This window comes from Rana temporaria, chromosome 2 (genome assembly GCF_905171775.1).
Source record: "Rana temporaria chromosome 2, aRanTem1.1, whole genome shotgun sequence".
Taxonomy (NCBI): Eukaryota; Metazoa; Chordata; class Amphibia; order Anura; family Ranidae; genus Rana; species Rana temporaria.
Genome location: NC_053490.1, coordinates 267,138,657 through 267,159,385, shown reverse-complemented (window position 1 = coordinate 267,159,385; position 20,729 = coordinate 267,138,657). Strand labels below are relative to the sequence as shown.

General features: G+C 40.4%; 1 protein-coding gene across 5 annotated transcripts in view; it reads right to left on the bottom strand.

Annotated features, from left to right (window-relative positions):
- The window catches only part of BCAS3 (BCAS3 microtubule associated cell migration factor), a 1,469,256-nt gene that overhangs the window by 301,030 nt on the left and 1,147,497 nt on the right, over positions 1–20,729 (bottom strand). The window lies entirely within an intron of this gene.

Sequence of the window (20,729 nt, the reverse complement as noted above, 5' to 3'; positions counted from 1 at the left end):
GAAACCGGTCGTGTGTACATTTTCGTCGAGGAAACTGTCAAGAAACTCGACGAGCCAAAAATAAAGCATGTTCTCTATTTCCTTGACGGGAATGGAGAAAATTGGCTTGTCGAGTTTCTCGACGGCTTCACAAGGAACTCGACGAGCAAAACGATGTGTTTCGCCCGTCGAGTTTCTCGGTCGTGTGTACGAGGCCTTTCAGTAAAAACCTGACAGGAGTTCTAATCTTTCCCATTTTAACCAAAACCTTTTGGCTTAACATACACTTTAATGTATACGCTTTCAGTGATTCCAAAAGTGACAAATAGATTAGGGTAAGCAATGCCTGGATTACTTAGATGTTACCAAGATGTGTATGTGTTCACCATGTGAGATATGATGAACATGGTTCAGGTTTGTATTTCTGTCTAACTCCACTGGGGAGATTTTCCTCCACTTCCTGTAATTAATGTCACTGGAACAGGAAGGCATAAACAGCAATAATCACACTGTCCGGAGCAACACTTTTCATGCTACTAAACGTGGCTTTTTGCAGGATAGTTTTCCCATCACTTCTTCTTGGGATAGAAAAGGAGAGGATACCTCTCAAAATGAAAAAAAGTTGGCAATAGAAACCTGACAAAAGGACAGACAGATAAGCCATCCATGCTCTTTCTGATATAGAAAAGCCATGGTAAAACCCCAATGGTAGGATGACTGAATTTATTCGCTTAAGCACACACTTAGGGCTAGATTCACAAAGAAATTACGCCGGCGTATCTATTGATACGCCGCGTAATTTCAAAATTCCTGCATCGTATCTTTGTTTTGAATCCTCAAAACAAGATACGACGGCTTCTGGGTTAGATCCGACAGGTGTACGTCTTCGTACGCCTTCGGATCTAAGATGCAATACTTTGGCGTCCGCTGGGTGGCGTTTTCCGCGTCGGGTATGCAAATTAGCGATTTACGACGATCCACAAATGTACGCGCGGTCGTCACATTTTCTAACGTCGTCTGTGGTCGGCTTTTTCCGGCGTATAGTTAAAGCTGGTATTTTGCGGCGTATACATAGAATTGCCATGTTAAAGCGGGGGTTCACCCTATCGACAAAAAAAAAAAAAAAATGTTTTTATTTTACCATAAAATCAGGCATTGTAGCGCGAGCTACAGTATGCCTGTCCCGAATTTTTTACCCCCGTACTCACCTTGTTCTCGTAGATTGAAGATACCGGGGAATGGGCGTGCCTATGGAGAAGGAGGATGATTGACGGCCGGCTCTGGCGCGTCACGCTTCTCCGGAAATAGCCGAAATAGGCTTGGTCTTCACGACGCGTGCGCATAGCCTGTGCGCAGGCGCCGTGAAGAGCCGAGACCTACTCCGGCTGTCTTCGGGGAGAGTGACGTGCCAGGGCCGGCCGTCAATCATCCTCCCTCTCCATAGGCACGCCCATTCCCCGCGGGAGCCGAAAAATACGATCTCCGATTACAAGGTGAGTCCGGGGTTAAAAAAATCGGGACAGGCATACTGTAGCTCGCGCTACAATGCCTGTCTCGATGGTAAAATGTGTCGGGGGGGGGGGGGGGTGAACAACCGCTTTAAGTATGGTCGTCGTTCCCGCGTCGAAATTTTAATATTTTTTTTTTTGCATAAGTCGTCCGTGAATAGGGATGGACGTAACTCACGTCTAAGTTCAAAAAATGACGTTGTTGCGACGTCATTTCACGCAAAGCACGGTGGGAAATTTCTGGACGTCACATGCGCATTTCATTCGGCGTGGGGACGCGCTTCATTTAAATGAAACCCGCCCCCAACCCGCCCAATTTGAAATCCGCCGCCAGAAATACACTACGCCGCCGTAACTTACGGCGCAAAATCGCTGAGGATTCGAAAATGCGCCAGGTAAGGTACGGCGGCGTAGTGTATCTCTGATACGCTGCGCCGATCTACATGTATGTGGATCTGGCCCTCATTTCTTAGATCTGAAGCTTGACACATAGCTGTACTTTTATATGTGATGGTATTCTTTCTATATTACCCGAATGATCGTGCCAGTTCCCCACTTCATGGCTAAAAACTGACCACTCTATGCACGGAAGTTGATCCATCCTAGCGTGGTCAGTTTGCGCTTTATGTCACCCCGTTCTTAGATACAGCCAGGCTGTGCGAAGCACACAGCCTGCCTGTATCTAACGCGGTCAGTGTGTAGCCACGCCGCCATCTATCCCTCTTCCTTTAATTCACAGCGGCTTTCCCAGCCATGCAGATCATGTGATCGCTTCTCCTAGCTCAGTGCATCACAGACCCGTGTGTGGGTGTGTCCAAATCAATAGGCATGCACATAATTTGCGGAAGTGACGTTTGCCATTCTGTGCTTGCATTTGCTTACCTTGAAAATGCTGATGCTCAGCAACAAAGTCACTTCTAGAAGCGGTGCACATGTCCATCGATGTGGACACACCCACCTGCAGGTCCGTGATGCGCTGAGCTAGGAAAAGGGATCACATGACCTACATCTTTCAAGGTGAGAAAAAGATGTAAGCAAAATGGATTATTTAAATGGTGCACATTTAGATATTGGGAAATCTACATAGCATAACTTGGCCTTTCAATTAATTTAAGCAATTAGATCTGCTGAAGCAAAGTTAATGCATTGGATTACATTTTATTGAACAGGGTTTGCATTGGCTGGGTTTCCCACTGATATTCACCTTCCCAGCAACTGCAGTCCTAATCTTGTGTAAGCTCCACAGGATATTGGAGCTTACACATGACAGGAGATTGTGACTGGCTCTCTATGGAGCCAGTTCACATATCTCTGTTGCGGCTGTGGAGCGGCTTGCACAGGTACGCTGTGCATCTTTGGCTCCATTTCAGGGTCGAATACAGACAAAAATTCAGCCCCGATTCGTCCCTGAAATGGAAAATGGGACAAAATGGAGAACAGAGTTGCACCGCACCCCTGCTGCGAGCCACATCCGTCGGAGGTGTGAGCCCAGAATTAGTGTGTGGGGACGTTTCAAGAAGTGTTTTTTTTTTTTACAAAACAATTGTTAAAGTATAAGTGTACTTTTAGTACTGGAAAGTCATTTCATATTCAATAAATGATGACATTTACCATAGTGAGCAATGGTTATAAAAGTCAACATGGTGTTCCAAGATTACTTAAGGTCACTACAGAAGCAATTCAACCTACTAGCAAGCTGCTTAGTTTTCTTCTCACACAGAACTGAAGGGAAAGTATACTGTGAGAAAAAAAAATCTGTTTCTTATACTTTATTTCTGAAGTGTTCCAAATTGGGCTACAAAAGTTCACCCAGCATCTAATTTTAACCGTGAGTTTCAGGAGAGTTGGTGGGAAGATGACTGAGTTCCTTTAAGCTCTGACCTACAACAGGAAGAGACTTGTCAGCCTGCTTGTCTCCCATTGGAAATCCCAAGGGAAACAACAGTGGCAGAGTATAGTATAACATTTTCTCATTGTAGCTTTTTTTTCCTTTAACTGAGAAATTATCCAGCAACATGACATTTATTTTTATATATGCCCATGTTTAGGCAAATCACATCAGTTAAATTGCATTTCAATAATTTAATGCAGTAGCATTAGTAGCAAGTTTCACTATTTCTTGAGTACCTATGGTATATTGGATCATGAATTAGACTGAAATGAGGGAGTCAATGTAATACATTTAAATGCAAACTTTTCACCAATGTGAGAAGTCTATAACAACACATCCAATATAATGATATAAATGAGGGATCTCACTTATGTTTGTTCTCTGTGATCTATATAAAAACTAGGTTTAGTTTTGGATAGAGTAGGAAATCATTATTATCCCTGCCATGTTTTTTTTTTTCAGAGACATCTCACTGAAAACTGAACAATGTTGAATTACACTCTCTGTCTCAGGGAAGAGGTTCACCAGAGGCATATTGGAAAAACAGCAGCTGATTAGCATCTGATCAGCGCTCATAGCCAATGGCTGCGAGAGCTGACCAGTGTGTTCTGGCGGGGTGGGGGCAGTCCCCCATTCAGAACACAATAACTCAGCAGGGAGATCACCGTACTAACATTGCATAGGTAGTACAGCAAGCTCATGTTTTTTTTTTTTTTTCGTTCAGCCTACTGGGTGTGTACCTGGCTTAAGACTTGTATTGCAGAGGAAGAAAGAGGCTGTGTCAGACCAGCTCTGTTGCTAAGTGCTGATAACTGAGTGCAGTAGCACCAACTCTTGTGCCTATTGGACTACCAACCATAATTGAACCCCCTGCACAAATCTTAGGCCTGGTTCATACCTAGGCATGTTGCAGTTGCATAATCCAGATGCATTTTGCATTTTTTAATACATGTGTTTGATCCATTGAAGTCTATGGAACCAAAAACACAACCTGCTGTTCCCTGGCCCTTTCCATAAAATGTGAACATGCCCCAAAGGAAAACATGTTAAATGGACTGTAATGTGTTTCTGAAAAACTGAAAACACACAAAAAAGATACATAGGTGTGAACCAGGCCTTAAACAAAAAAGTGTGAGAAAGACTACTAAAACAGAAGCTATAGAACCATGTCTATTTGATACTATTAATTTGACTTAAACTGAGTTTTAGGCCTGGTTCAGACCTATGCAGGTTGCAGTTTGCATATTCCAGATGCATTTTGCGTTTTTCAATACACATTTTTGATCCATTGAAGTCTATGGAACCAAAAACCAGGAAAAAGTCCATGGCCCTTTCCATAAAATGCACAAATGTGAACGTGACCCAAAGAAAACCATGTTAAATGGACTGTGGATATATGGAAAGAACCCGCACTCTGGAATCCATCCAAATTCTTTATTTGATAATCACCAAGTACAGAGTAACTGCAGTTAGCAGTTAATCTGTACTTGGTGATTATCGAATAAAGAATTTGGATGGATTCCAGATTGCAGGCTCTTTCCTTATATCCATAGTCTATATATTTATATCTATATCTTTATGTAGAGCAACAATTCTTTTTTTTTTTAGATCCTAAGAGTTCTCTGCCATAAGGTGCCTTGGTGAACTCCCAGTGACCAGTATGAGAGAGTAAAAGTGATAACACCAAATGTAACACACCTGCTCCCCATTCACACCTGAGACCTTGTAACACTAATGAGTCACATGACACCTGTGAGGGAAAATGGCTAATTGGGCCCAATTTGGACATTTTCACTTAGGGGTGTACTCACTTTTGGTGCCAGCAGTTTAGACATTAATGGCTGTGTGTTGAGTTATTGTGAGGGGACAGCATATTTACACTGGTATACAAGCTGTACACTCACTACTTTACATTGTAGAAAAGTGTCATTTCTTCAGTGTTGTCACATGAAAAGATATAATAAAATATTTTTAAAAAATGTACTCACTTTTGTAAGATACTGTATGTTAGGGGAACATAGGAAAAAAAAGGTCTGGATGTGAACAGCTACCAAAAGACTACACAAATGCTTCAGCTTAGAATTCTAAAATAATGTGATCCTTGTCATAAAAGGTAATATTATCTTACATGTAACACATAATATTATTTTTATTTGACCTGGCAATATGCATATAATATTATTTGATCTGCAATATGCATGTTAAACAATCTTCCCCTTCCTTCTCATTGGGCCAGGCTGAATCTACATGAATCTTGCGCAATAACCACACAAAACTTTAACATGAAGAATCTTCACTACATTACAAGATGCCTTTTAAACTAACATAAATGTTATTAAAAGCATTTTGTGAAAGGAATCAACTGTAATTTGGTCAGAACTATAATTTCTAATCAGAAACAATTTAGATGCATTTTCCGCAGTTTACAGCAATTTATTTTTATAGAAATTTATTAAGAGCAGAGGTTTTTGAAATCCAAATGCTGTCTGTTAAATGTATCCAACCTTAACCAAGTACACTGCTGTTTGCCAAGTTAGGATAAGACATGCTGTATCCTTACTGGTGACCAAAATGATCCCTAATGACAGCTTGGCTTAATATAAAAGGGCTGAAATAACCCTTGATCATTATTGCTGTTAAAATTCCTCTTTTATTCTGTAAGAAAATAAGTAAACATATTATTGTACCGCACAGACCTAAAATACCATGTTCATAAATCAGAAAAACTTTTTGTGAATGGAATACTGTGGCAAAAGGAAATGACTGGACAGATATAATTAAACAATTTACCAAATATCCAACACACAAGAGCATATGAATCAAGATAAACACCTCAGTTTGTCTCAATTGAGGTCTGGTTGCTGAAGACTGGAAATCTTCAGACATGATTTAGGGTATCATTAAAATAACTGAATGTTGGAACACAGCTTGAGAATAATGAGTATATTATTTATTAAAGAACATTCATGACTGCGAAGGCCATCTTGAGAAAATTCCTAGGCGTCAGTAGCTCGAGACAGCACTAGAGCTCATAGCCTTTAGATATTTTGGACATTTCTTAAAGTAACCCTGACATGAAAAAAAATAGAGACTGCAATTTTCTCATCCCCATCTGAAAATGCTACTTAACTTGAGTACCTTCTAAGACCCAAAACAACTATGCAGATAAAGTAAGTGAGAAGAGGTCAGTAAACTTTTTTTGGATAGATTATGGAAGGTTAATGGCCCCTGTCATTTTATTTTGTTCTGTGTACCATCAGGGAGGTTTCTCTTCACCTTTAGTACCAGAGACACAGCAGAAAGTGCCATGAAGTCCTGTCCAATGTGTGGTAATATCCACAATTACACAGTTGTCGCCAGAACAGGCACCTTCTTTCAAAGATTTCCCCTCACTGTTCCTGTGACAACCCAAACATTTTGGATGTTCCATCACTTTCGGTACTGGAAACACAGTATGTGCACTATTTTATGAAGTGTAATCTTGTTTTGCGTTGTACAATGTAATCTACGTAATTAAATGCCTATAAGTTTGAGAGTCCTATATGGGGTTAAGTTGTAATGAAATGGGTATAACATAAAAAAAAAATCAGTTTGCAAAATAAGCCTTTTTAACCACCTAGAAGTGCCTATTCTGGCACTTCTATTCTATATTCAATTTTTTTTGCTAGAAAATTACTCAGAACCCCCAAACATTTTATATATATATATATATATATATATATATATATATATATATATATATATATATATAAATATATAAATATATAAATATATATATATATATATTTAGCAGACACCCTAGGGAATAAAGTGGCGGTCATTGCAACTTTTTATCTTGCACAGTATTTGCGCAATAATTTTTCAAACATCCCTTGTAATAGGAATCACTGTGACATGTCCTCTTTATGGAGAGATGTGGGGTCAATGACCTGGCTTGTCTTATCCATCCTTCAAACTCCACCCGCATCAACCTTGGCTTGTCCCCTGACCGCTGCTTCTATCTACTTTATTGACTCGTGCTTTACTGATCATGCTCCTGTCTGTGCCCTGTACCTGATAAGATCCATCCAATGTGTATGACCCAGCCTGCCTGACTCTGCCTGCTGTCGCCAGTACCAGCTGCCCACCTGCTTGCTGAAGCCATCTGACCAATTCTCCTGCCCAGCATGGACACCTGCCCTGTTGCTACAAGACATACAGGCACTCGTGCCACTCTGTACTCCTGCGCCTCCTGTCTACACTATCAGGGGCACAGAGTCAAAGGTGTTAGAGAGGCCTTCCTCATCATATCTGACTCTGCTACCAGGTACATCAGTGGTCATAAACCCTGTCCTCAGGGTTCACTAACAGGCCAGGTTTGCAAAATAACTGAAAACATTACAGGTGATATAATTTGCTGCTCAGTGATTGCAGTATTCTAGTCTGCATCTCCCCAAGGTACAGTAATATAGAAAATCTGGTATTTTAGTCGGCCCTGAGGACAGGGTTGATGACCACTGAGGTACGGGATAACCATTCCCACATCAGCATTTTCTTGAGTATCAAATTTGTTTATGTTTATTGTTGGCAACAGGGCAGTGGGTTAGCCTTCAGAACTGCTGCTTGCTGTAGTTTGAGGGTGCAGAGATAGGCATCCTACAAGGAAATCTTTACATTACACTTGAAAGGCACAGATATGTCGATCAGTTCTTTAGCAGTTTCAGTAGTTTATTTGTATGCATTTTTAGACCAAAATTGAAAAAAAATGGTGTTGAAGTAAGCAGACAAAAAGCTAGATATAAGCTCTAGAAAGTGGTTAGGCAGGCAATACACGGTGCAAAACTTGCACGATTTCCCCATCAACACAGACAGCCTTGACAGGGGAATCCCTCCTGTCGAGCTATTGCCTGTTTCCGGCTGGGGGGGGGGGGGGCAGGAGAAAATAGTGATTGTTGCTAGCGGCTATCAGACGCTTGTGATAATCCGTCAGGCTGGTTGTATCCAAGTTAATTCGATCGATCAACTGGGTACATTCAGCCTGCCCATTAGCCGTTCAAATCTCGGCCGGTTTGAGATTCGATCCATGTATGGCCGGCCTTTAGGTAAAATTGTTCGAACTAACATGGCAAATGGCCTGCTGGCTGTTTTCAGTGGACACTGGTAACATTGCATTTTATAATCACAATTGCAGTGATGTACCTTGGGTCAGCTATACCCAACTCTGATTTTGGTCTGATAGTCATGTATAGCCCAGATGGGTGTAGTAAAATTAACACAAGATCAACTGCTAGGCCTCATAAACATTTATTTGTGGTTTAGCGCAATCTATAATAGTGTTTCAGTCAAAAGGAACAATGATTCCCCAAACTGATAACAAAGCATTTTAAATCCAGTGATACTCTAAAATATATGCAAGACCTCAATATCCCAATATGTACATCAGAGCTACAAAAGGAAAAGTGGCACCAAGTGCAAACAACCCAGTTCCCATACTTTGCTTTAATATTATTTATGACTTTCTATTTTAAAAAGTAACATGTCTTTGGCCCTGATGTGCCTGACTCCCTCTTTTCTGGATCACTGGGTTATGTGAAAATGTGTGTGCCAAGCTGGTCCATAGGCGTGGCAGCTCTCCCCTGGCTTGTCTGTGACATGATCCTGACGTACTGTGTGGTCAAGGAGCCGGGACTGGGGGGCCTGAATGAGGGCCAAGCCTTGCACTTCAGCTTCCTGACCTGGCAGACATTCAGAGAGACCCTGCTAAGTGCTATTTCCTAAATACACTAGCTTTTCATAACAATCTTACCACACTGCTTTCCTTTACAAGCTCTCTTAAAAGAGAACTGGACTCCTTCTGGTTAATCTACACAGACTGCATTTGGAAGCCATCAGAAACTGAACTCTAAACAAAACGTTATTAATGTGTAGTAATCTGCCCTCAATGTTCCAGATGAAAAGAAAATGTTTTATAGTTTTTAAGTATACGTTTTAATTGCCTTTTAAGAGTGCATATACTTTTAGTGCACAGTGTTATAAAACTGCAGAATCTGTTTCTTGATAACTGCTGAATGATCTCAGCTATTTTTATGGCTCTTTTTTTTTCCTAAAGTACAATTATTGGAAGGCTCGTCTGCATGATTTCTGATATGTGACCGCCTACTGTGCTCGCTCGCTCGCAATGGCATCACAAGCTGCCTTCCGAACAGACTTTTTTTTCTTACGCTCTCCACTCCATCTTACTCCAGAGTAAGATAAACTACAAAAAAAAAAAATACACCTATTTAAACAAAGAAAATGCTAACACTGGTAGAATTTTTATTTTTTTTATATTTTCAAGAAGTTGCTCGACACGGATTATGGAAGGAATTAAGGCTCTTTCCTATGTTCATTTATTTTTTTTCTTAAATGTAAATGCAGATGCCAGGTGCATGCAGGGCTATATATATATACATATACACAAACGTTTCCTTTTAAAAATGATATATTGCTCTGATGTTTGTTGATTTAAGCCTGTGGTTATTCCTAATCTATATCATTCAGAGAATTTATATTGCGGTTTAGAACTAAGAACACCTTTCATTTATGACTCAATCAGCTACTGTTCATTTAATAGTGTTTCAGATAGCTAAGCAATGCCCTCAGACTGGCCATAGATTTAAAGCAGTGCCTTGTGACAATTGTTTCTACAAATGATGCTCTTGTTTTCAGGTACCCAATATGTACATGTATAACTAATATGATCATTCGATTATTTTAACCACTTCAGCTCCAGAGGGTTTACCCCCCCCTTCCTGACCAGGCCCTTTTTTTGCGATACGGCACTGTGTTGTTTTAACTGACAATTGCACGGTCATGTGTCACTGTATCCAAATAAGATTGATGTCCGTTTTTTCCCCACAAACTGAGATTTCTTTTGGTGGTATTTGATCACTTCTGTAGTTTTTATTTTTTGCGCTAGAAACAAAGAACTACCAAAGATTTAAAAAAAAAAGCTTTATTTTTTACTTTCTGCTCTAAAACACATCCCATAAAAAAATAAAACAAATTTCTTCATAAATTTTGGCCAATATGTATTCTGCATGATAGCTTTGGTAAAAAATATATATATTTTTGATTTATTTACTTATAATGGTAATGGCAGCGATTAGCAATTAATAGTGGGACTGCGATATTGCGGTGGACAAATTGGACACCTGACATTTTTTTGGGGAACCAATCACATTATTACAGTGATCAGTACTAAAAATATGCACCGTCACTGTACTAATGACACTGGCAGGGAAGGGGTTAATATCAGGGGCGATCAAAGTGTTAACTGTGCCTAGGGAGTGTTTAACTGTGGGGGAGGTGCTTTTACTACTTGAAGGCATGAGTCTGTGTTCCTGCTTCACAGGAACACAGGATCCATGTCTTCTGTACTCATATAAAGGCAGTCTACCTTGTTTACATAGGCAGACTGTCTTTCTGTCAGAGTTCTGAAAGATCTACGGTCTGCACCCAAAAACCGGAAGTGCAGAATCATGTATATATACACACGTGACCCTGCAAAGAGCAGCTAACCTGTAGCAGTAAATCTGCTATGGGGCAGTCATAAAGAGGTTAAAACAGACTGGCATTTTGACCATATAAGGCAAGGCAACACATTTTAGTTTTAACTTCTCTACTGCCCACACTATGTACTTGCCTTTCACTAACTACTCTACCTCACATGCAGGAGTGAAGAAAATGCCTAGTAACTCCTAGAATAGAGGAGCCAAGTTGGGATAAGGCCAAAGTGCATCCCCCACCCTCCATGAGCTGTAAAGTACTTCAGCAGCATAGGTAGCTGGTCCTGCCCTTTTTGTGCCCCCCTTCTGTTGCAGCACTCAAGGCAGCTACTTTTTCTGCCTACCTTTGGCCCAGCACTGTAGAGGAGAATGTGACTCAATCCCCTTTCCTTCATGTGACATTGTTGATGCTTTGTGATGGGTCCAGCACTGTTACATCAGGGAAGCCCTCTAATTAGAGTAACTCATAGCTTACACAGGACTTTCCTTTCTTGCTACCAGTTACTGAACAAAACAGCGAGAGGAGCAAAGTAAAAATTGCATAAGCAAAGCACAAGTTTGCTATAAGATGGTAAAATAGACATGCAAAACAATGGACTATTAACTCCAGCTTTATGCCGCGTACAGACGGTCGTTTTTTGTGATGAAAAAAAAATGACGTTTTTGAAAACGTCATTTAAAATGACTGTGTGTGGGGAAAACGTCCTTTTATGTCTTCTAAAAAACGAAAAAAAAAAAATTCGAACATGCTCGAATTTTTTGTGTCGTTTTTCAAAACGTTGTTTTTTGTGTCAATTAAAATGATAGTGTGTGGGCAAAACGACGTTGAAAACAATGTTTTTAAACCCGCACATGCTCAGAAGCAAGTTATGAAGCGAGCTTCAATGGAACAGAGTGCCGTCGTACGTGCTGAACGTAACCGCGCTTTGCTAGAGCATTTTGAAAAACGATGGTGTGTAGGCAACGTCGTTTTTGAAAATGAAGTTTCAAAAACGTCGTTTTATTTCATGATTCAAAACGTCGTTTTTTTTCATCACAAAAAACGACCGTCTGTACGCGGCATTAGAGGTTTTTTTTTCCTTGTCCCCAAATGCTGAGCTTAAAAAAGCCTCTAATCGTCTTAATGTGCATGGACACATAGGATAACATTGAGCTGCTTCTACAGGCAAAACTCCTGTACATGTATAAATTTGTAAGCCAGTGTGCATAGACCCTTAGGCCCCATGCACACGAGACGCTGCTAAACTCGAGTTCAGAGGCATTTGGGCATTTTTTTCAACTGCCCCTGAACACATTTAATGTTATCCTATGTGTCCATGCACACAATCACGTTTTTTGGCGTTTTAAAGCAGTTGGGTTTATGTCCGTTTTTTCAGACGCAAAATTTTGGGTTCAGAAGCGTTTTATTTTTGCGTTTTAAACTTTGGGAGGGTCTACAATGTCTTTGAGATAAGCGCTAACAGCCGCAAACGCGTTAAAACGCCGCTAATCGCGGCAAAACGCCACACAATTCGTGGCAAAATTGGGCGTTTTAAATGCCGGTTTTTGCCTTTGAAAACGTGAGTTTAGAGGTGTTTGTAATTGCTTCTCGTGTGCATGGGGCCTTAGGTGAAAGAAGATTAATCTTGAAAACAAACCTTTCTTTAGACCATTCTCTATGGGTAACCTTAAGCCTTGTTTACACAAACTTCAATATGTGATATTAGAGGAGAATTTTCAGAATCAGTTAGGAAATTACGAACACCTGTACCATATCTTCACCATAAAGGGAATGACATACTAGCATTTGCTTTTACCTGCTGCTTTGAGTCACTTTACTGGAAAACAAATAGTCATGAACTATTTGTGATATGACTACAATAAATTAGTGGGCATTTAACCACCTCCCACCCGGCCACTGCACATATACAGCCAGGTGGGAGCTTCCTCCTAAACGGACATTCAGGAACGTCCTTCAGAATGAGGATCAGAATGTAGCTTGGGATCCTGATGCACTCTTGTCAACAGGACATGGTGCATCTCCGATCGGCAGGAGGGCTCTGTGATTGGCCCTCCTGATCACACAATGGCGGTGTCCAATCACAGCCATCATGTGATGTAAATAGAGAGCCGGTTGCTAGGCAATCGGCTCACCTCTCCTCATACAGAAGTTGTCACTGAAGAGAGGAGAGCAGGTTCACTGTGGGACACAGGTCTAATGAAGGAGCCGCACATGCTCCAAAATGCGTTACCACCCCCTTCTCCCCACTGACACCATCAGACTCGTGTGTCCCGCAGTGAACCCGGGAATACAGGATTCCCTGCTGCCTGCTCTCTCCAACACATATGAGAGCCCTTTACAGCTGCTGGACGGCTCTACACTGCTCTCTATCACCAAGCTGAGGATGGACACATGCTCCTGATTTTATCATGTCTTTTAACATTCAACAATCGTGTAAGTGCTTTTAACCCTTTATGCACTTTATTACATTTTGCATACTGCACTTAGAGGCACTTTTCTTTTCCTTTACTATAGGAGGACCCCTGTGATGGACAGCCAATGGCAAGTGTTTTTAACACGAGGAAGAGATGTAGAAACTGGTAGAGGGTCTCTTCCACACTGCAGTCCAGAGGAAAGAAGATTTGGGATCCAACCACTCATAAGACCACAATTTCAGGTAGGAAATCAGGCCTTCTAGTTTAGTCTTTAAATAATGTTAACTAGTGTTTAGAAACAATAGAGTGAAGGTAAAAAGAAGGACCTACTTTCTACGTAGGTCACAAGAGTGTACTTGGTTCTGCTCTCCTGTGACCCAGATTCAGCAAACATTGGATCTGACGCCACAAGTCTGATGTTATCTGAGATCACTCAGCTGGTCCAGGCTCTGGAGGGACTCCCGCTTTAGTATTAAGATCCACCCAAATGCCTTAGGGGCAACTGTCTCAGCCTTTCAGTATGCCGCTAAGAGCCTGAGCCAGCTTCTCCCGCCCCCTCCACAAGCCAGCACTCCACTATTCACTGAAGACTGAAAACTGAGTGATTAGCAGTCTTTGATCACTTAGTTCTTGGTGTAGAGGCAGTGGGGGACAGATTAATTATTATACAGAGGCTGCATTCACCTAGGTGAGTATATATGTTTGTTATTTTGAAATCAAACACTTCACTTTAAAAAAAAAAAAAAGTTGTGACATTGGTTGAACTTTAAGGGAGAATCACTTCAATGAATGAAAATCTTTGTATGAATGGAGGATAGGTGATGAATGAAAGATTCATCTCCTCCATTCATAGAGTGCCTTTCATTTATGGAACCCCGACAGCACTAGAAGATTACTGTTGCAGAAATAGAAGGTGTTGAAATGTCTTCAGATTTCAAATAAAGCAGCCGCCAACATCACAAGGAATATCTCACATTGATTGTTAGTACTCCCATTTGCTGATTTTTTTTATGTTTGGCTAAACTTAGGCTGGCCATACATTATACAATTCTCTTGTACAATTTTCCTTTAGATTTATCAAAACAATATATTATGAAGTAAATCCTAAACACTTTCAATTTGTATGTAATCAGGCAGGCCCTTACACTGCATAATTGAAGGTAAATCTAAAAGAAATATATATAAACAGTATAATGTATGACCAGCCCTAGGCTTTAAGATCAGTAACTAATCAGTAAAATCAAAAAAGGAAAACTGAAGATGAGCAGTGTAACTTGACAGTAAATACAGTACTAAATGTCTCAAGTTTTGTACAACATTTTTACAACCAAGGCAGTGATTACAAATGTTTAACATAAAACTGAAAGCAGCCACTAAGAATACTGTTGTTAATTGATAAAAGACTCTGTTCAGTTACATTGTTATACACCCACGCAAGTTCCACTTCTCACAGCAGGAGCACAGATCACATAAATATAAAAATGCAGCAGTGACATTTAGCCAACTCCTTTAACAGACAATGGTTCTGGATAAAACACATCCATTTTTAATATCTGGAAAATGTGTGAAGCCTTAATCATACCAAACAATAGTTCTTTGTCACTGTCATGTTTACTTACAAGCTAATTAAGTGGTCTTTGCTGTGACTAAATATGCCTGAAAATGATTATTCGCTCATTGCCTAAAGATAAATACTACAACTATTTACAATTTCCTTATTAACTGAATTATTAAAATAAATTTGAGAAAAAAAATATATATATATATATATATATATATATATATATATATATATATATATATATATATATATATATATATACATATATATATATATATATATATATATATATATATATATATATATATATATATATATATATATATATATGGGTTTTCATGGATTATTTTCTTCTGAAAATGCTACCTGTGGCTGTCTCTGGCTTCAATATGTTTGTAGTCACCGAGCCAGAACAAGCATATAGTAAGTTATGGCTGACTGCCGGCAACCTGGTCAATGACTTGAAAGAAATGACTACTATTTGCATGACAGCCAGGAAATTTTAATTTTTAGTAATGGTAGCCTAATTATTTATCCTCATACAGATAAAGAATATTGTAAAAAGTATTAAATACATTTCATTTAGCGTGTTCAATAAATTTTCCCTGTGCCATTCCATTTTATTACACACAACTTAAATTCTGAATGTATTTGTTTTGGTTTCTTGCATGTATGGGTTGCATGGGTTGTTACAGACGTGGTGAAAATTTCATATCAATGCAGAAGAAGAAGTTATCAAGCTAGTTTTCATACCAGAAATTGAGTTTTTTTTCACAAAAACATAAGTATTCACATGTTAATAAAGAAGTGTTTTTGCTTTTTCAAATCACTGAGTTAAGTTCTTACTTGTATGTTTCCAATGCAGTTGGACAAAATCAAAAGGAGATGCAGATTGGTTGGAAGGGGAACAAAGCCCTTCCCTTCAAACAGATTCCTACTAAAGCAAGAGAGGCATCTAGGAAGGTATTTTGATACATTTTAGTCAAAGCGCTTTTGAATATGTAGAAACTTCTGATTTCATCTTATGATTGTAGCACCTGGTTACTTTAAGTACCAGTGCGATTTAAATTTAGAGGCAGATCAGAGTCTAGTTAAACTCTGATCCAAATTGTTATGTGCAAAACAGGGTCTCTGTCTCAGCTTGGCTGTGGGCTCATTCTGTTGTGCTAGGGTGTTCTTCCCACCCCAGTGCCGTAGGTGGCAGCAGTGGAGTCGAGGTTTGGGTGCTCTTCCCCAGCAGCCAATCAGGAGGGTTGAGTCTCGCTGTGCATATTTATGGGGCAGACACTATTGGTTCTGGGTCTTCTTCGTCCAGTGTGGCACCCACCTTTGGGGTGGCCACATCACTGTGCCCCGGCGCTATGGCCTACCTGGCCGAGGAGTGCGTGCTATGCAGTGTTCCTGGCTCCAAGACCACGTTGGTCCAGAAGAAGATCCAGGCGTGATTCATCTGAGGAGGATTACCTCCATAGTGCAGGTCGGAGAGGGCCTGTGGCAGAGGTATCTCCTTGAAGTCCTGAGTTTGCTATTCTCCTTTCTTCCTTCACCTTTACCTTCCACACCACAAGTTTTATTGTTTTTACCCGGCTGGGTAATAAAGAGGACAGCAAAGAGCACCTGCTGTGGACATTCCTTTACTTCTGCTACCATACACCGCTAGGAATTCGGAAGAGCCACAAGGGAAATGTGCCACCCAAAACAACCAGCAGCTCCTCCGGGGGTAATGCTACATGATCTATGTGATACACAGTCCTAGAGCTTCAGATTTTTATATTCCATCAGAAAATTTGCTATTGCCCAACAATGGTTTTTTTAAACAAATGCATGTACAAAGTCCCCAGACTATCACTGTTGCAGGAAATCAGAAAGCTCCACTATCTATGTGTCCTTGTTCTACTTTAAAAATGTATTAGCATACAAAGTAGTGCATTATGAATCATTAAAGAACATGAAAACAAGTTAAATGCATCAGATATTCTGGTCTTTCTTATTGTTAAAAACAAAAATCAGGCAACACATTCTGCAATTGTAAACCTAAAATGACTAATAAAATCCCGCAAACTCTTTGGATAAAAAAGGTAAACTCAATCCTACTAAAATCCTTAGAAAGTTCAGCTTATATCCGCAAAGGTAGCTCCCAAACATTTGAGATAATGTGGAATATATGGATAAAGAGGAGTTTCAGGTTAACTAAGCTAAAAAACTGCCCCCCACTCCCTTAAAACACCTATACTAGCTATCCTGAAGAAGGAAAATGCTTATACTTACCTATTCTCTGTTTGGTCCAGTCACGTGATCTGCTCTTTTTTTAAGCTGGCAGCGGCTTAGAGGAGAAAAGGGAGGAACAAACAACATATGCCCTATAGTAAGCCTATGGAGGACATCACCGATCAAGCATCCCATCTGTTGTCAGAGCACTCTTCTCTCCCCTGATGCCAGCCACTGGGGAGATCATGTGACCAGACCAGAACACCCCAATAATATGTGGTTATATGCATATTCCTTTTACAGTGTAGTTAGTAAAGTTGTTAGAAGGGGAGTGAGTGCAGTTGTAAACTTAGTTAGCTCTAACATAGAATTCCACTTTAATGACCCTACTCTTTCACCCATGACTTTAGCCTGGTACACACAGGCTTAATGTCGGGCGGCATCGGCCGGTTCAATAGAAATCAGGCCGGCATTCCCGTGTGTATGCCAACTGGTCAGAAGCCAGCCGTTCTGTCTAAGGGTCATAACCAAAAAAGGTCTGCTGACTGATGGCTGAGAGTGCTGACCGGAGTGTTCTGGCAGGGGGGCTGTCCCCCTGTCAGAACACACTAGCACAGCAGGAGATATTGATGTACTAACATTGAATTATTAGTACAGTGGCTCTGACCTGAGCTGTCAGTTTTTTTCCATTCAACCCAGCGACTAGTAGTGTGTATGAGGTTTTGGCCATGCATAGGCTAGATATGTTAACTGCACCACATAATATCCACTATTTCTTGCTACTGCTATGCATGATTGGTAACACAATCAGACTACGTGTTAAAAGTACAATCTTTTATTGTATGCATCTCTCATTCATACATATAACATTCATCTCAAGTATTTAGACTGAATATAACTTTGCTGTACTTCACGGCTATGTTGGCAGTTTTCATATGAAATGTGTTTAACAAATTAATCATAGACTGCATTTCAACTGTAATGTATTGTAATGTCACTTTATTTTGTTCTGTACTTGTTCTTTCTTTTTTTCTGTAAAACTAATTATAACAAAAACTTGAAAAGACTTTGGCCCAGATTCTCAAAGGAGATACGACGGCGTATCTCCAGATACGCCGTCGTATCTCTGAGTCTGAGCCGTCGTATCTATGCGCCTGATTCTTAGAATCAGTTACGCATAGATTTCTATTAGATCCGACCGGCGTAAGTCTCTTACGCCGTCGGATCTTAACTGCATATTTACGCTGGCCGCTAGGGCCGTGTACCCTGATTTACGCCTAGAAATATGTAAATCAGCTAGATCCGCGAATTCACGAACGTACGCCTGGCCGACGCAGCACAGATATGCCGTTTACGTTAGGCTTTTCCCGGCGTAAAGTTACCCCTGCTATATGAGGCGTACATGCGGCGTACCAATGTTAAGTATGGACGTCGTTTCCACGTCGAATTTTGAAAATTTAACGTCGTTTGCGTAAGTCGTCTGTGAATGGGGCTGGACGTAATTTACGTTCACGTCGAAACCAATACGTCCTTGCGGCATACTTTGGAGCAATGCACACTGGGATATGTCCACGGACGGCGCATGCGTGGAGCGTTTACGTGGGGTCACATAACATTTACATAACACACGCCCACATCTTCCAAATTTGAATTAGGCGGGCTTACGCTGGCCTATTTACGCTACGCCGCCGCAACTTACAGGGCAAGTGCTTTGAGAATACTGCACTTGCCCGTCTAAGTTGCGGAGGTGTAACGTAAATGGGATACGTTACGCACGCACAAAGATACGCCGATCTACGAGAATCTGGGCCTTTGTTTTTGTCAATTAAAACATTTTCTTGATGAAAAAAAAATCTGCTAACTGGACTTTATCCAGCTAATACAGCCCACAAATTTAGCACTGATTTACCTCCCTAAATGACTCGGTCACAGGATATAAACATAAGTATAATACTAATGTATATATTTATACCATAACTTGGTGGATGATAAATGTGCGTGATCAAATTAGTTCCTAATACATAACAACTTTCTACATTCATCATGAATGTGCAAAGGTCAGACAAGCGTTTATAAGAGCAGTGAGAAGATAAACATGCTACTTTTTCTGGGAAGCTCAGCTGTAACACTCCCAATTTTTCTTCCCTGTTTGGTCCAAGTAAATGGATGATGGTAGCTAGTTTAAACATCTGATCATAAACTTGCTACCTGAAGCACAGGAATCTCTCCAGACTTGTATATATCTACAGTCATGAACAGTGGAGGCACCATAGAAAAAAAATCAACTCTGTCAGAGCCAGGCACATGCAAGTGACAGATTAATAATGAATGCTGGTGTATTGTTGAATTGTGTTGCCGTGGAAAAATTGTTTCAGCAATAATGGTTTGAGATCAGGAAATTAGAGAAAGGCTATGGCAATGGAAAATCTAGTAGTAAGCCTTATATCTAGGTATACCAGTAATGACATACTGGCATTTTTAGTATTCGGGATAATGTCGTTTATATTCTAAACAATGCAACTTAAAGACATTTTTGTCCAAGTGGTTCCAACATTAAGATGCCAGGGGTCCCATTCCATGAACTGGTTTTGTAAGTGGAAAGAGATCATATATGCAAATATTGTTATCAATGACTTGCTAAAATAATAAGGTCCACAAATGAAGATCTCTGATGACTCCATTAGAACATATGTGACCCTTTGGATGATGGGGTATCAAACAGATGGGGGGCTCTCATTAGGCAAACTCATCACACAATGAGAGAGGTACAATTTATCTTTGCAAAATGAGCAAACACGAAATGATTATTTGCGAAACAGTCTTATGCCGCGTACACACGATCGGTCCATTCGATGAGAACGGACCGATGGACCATTTTCATCGGTTAACCGATGAAGCTGACTGATCGTTTCAGAACGCGGTGACGTAAAACACACCGACGTGCTGAAAAAAAGGAAGTTCAATGCTTCCAAGCATGCGTCGACTTGATTCTGAGCATGCGTGGATTTTTAACCGATGGCTGTGCCTACTAACGATAATTTTTTTCCCATCGGTTAGGAATCCATCGGTTAAATTTAAAACAAGATTGCTTTTTTTTAACCTATGGATAAATAACCGATGGGGCCCACACACGATCAGGTTTGACCGATGAAAACGACCCATCAGACCATTCTCATTGGTTTAACCGATCGTGTGTACGAGGCCTTACTCAACAAAATTACATTCTGAAAGCATAAGAAATGCTTTTGTTTCTGTAGAGCAGGGGTCTCCAAACTATGGCCCTCCAGTTGTTCAGGAACTACAGTTCCGATCATGCCTAGTCATGTCTGTGAATGCCTCATGGGACGTGTAGTTCCGTAACAGCTGGAGGCCGTAGTTTTAAGATCCCTGCTATAGACTGTCTACACAACTGCATACAATTTCTATGATCATGCAGGAGTTTAGAAAATAGTTACCCTAAATTTGGCAACAGAACAGCACACATAGGAGTAGTATTATATTGTCATAGAGAAACACATTACTAGGAGTTAAAGTGACACTAAACCTAGCCATAGATAAAGGAAATTCCTTTCCTGCAACCGTGGGTTGCAGGAAAGAAAATCGCTTGATTCCCCATCAACACTGACTGTGTTCTCCCAGCA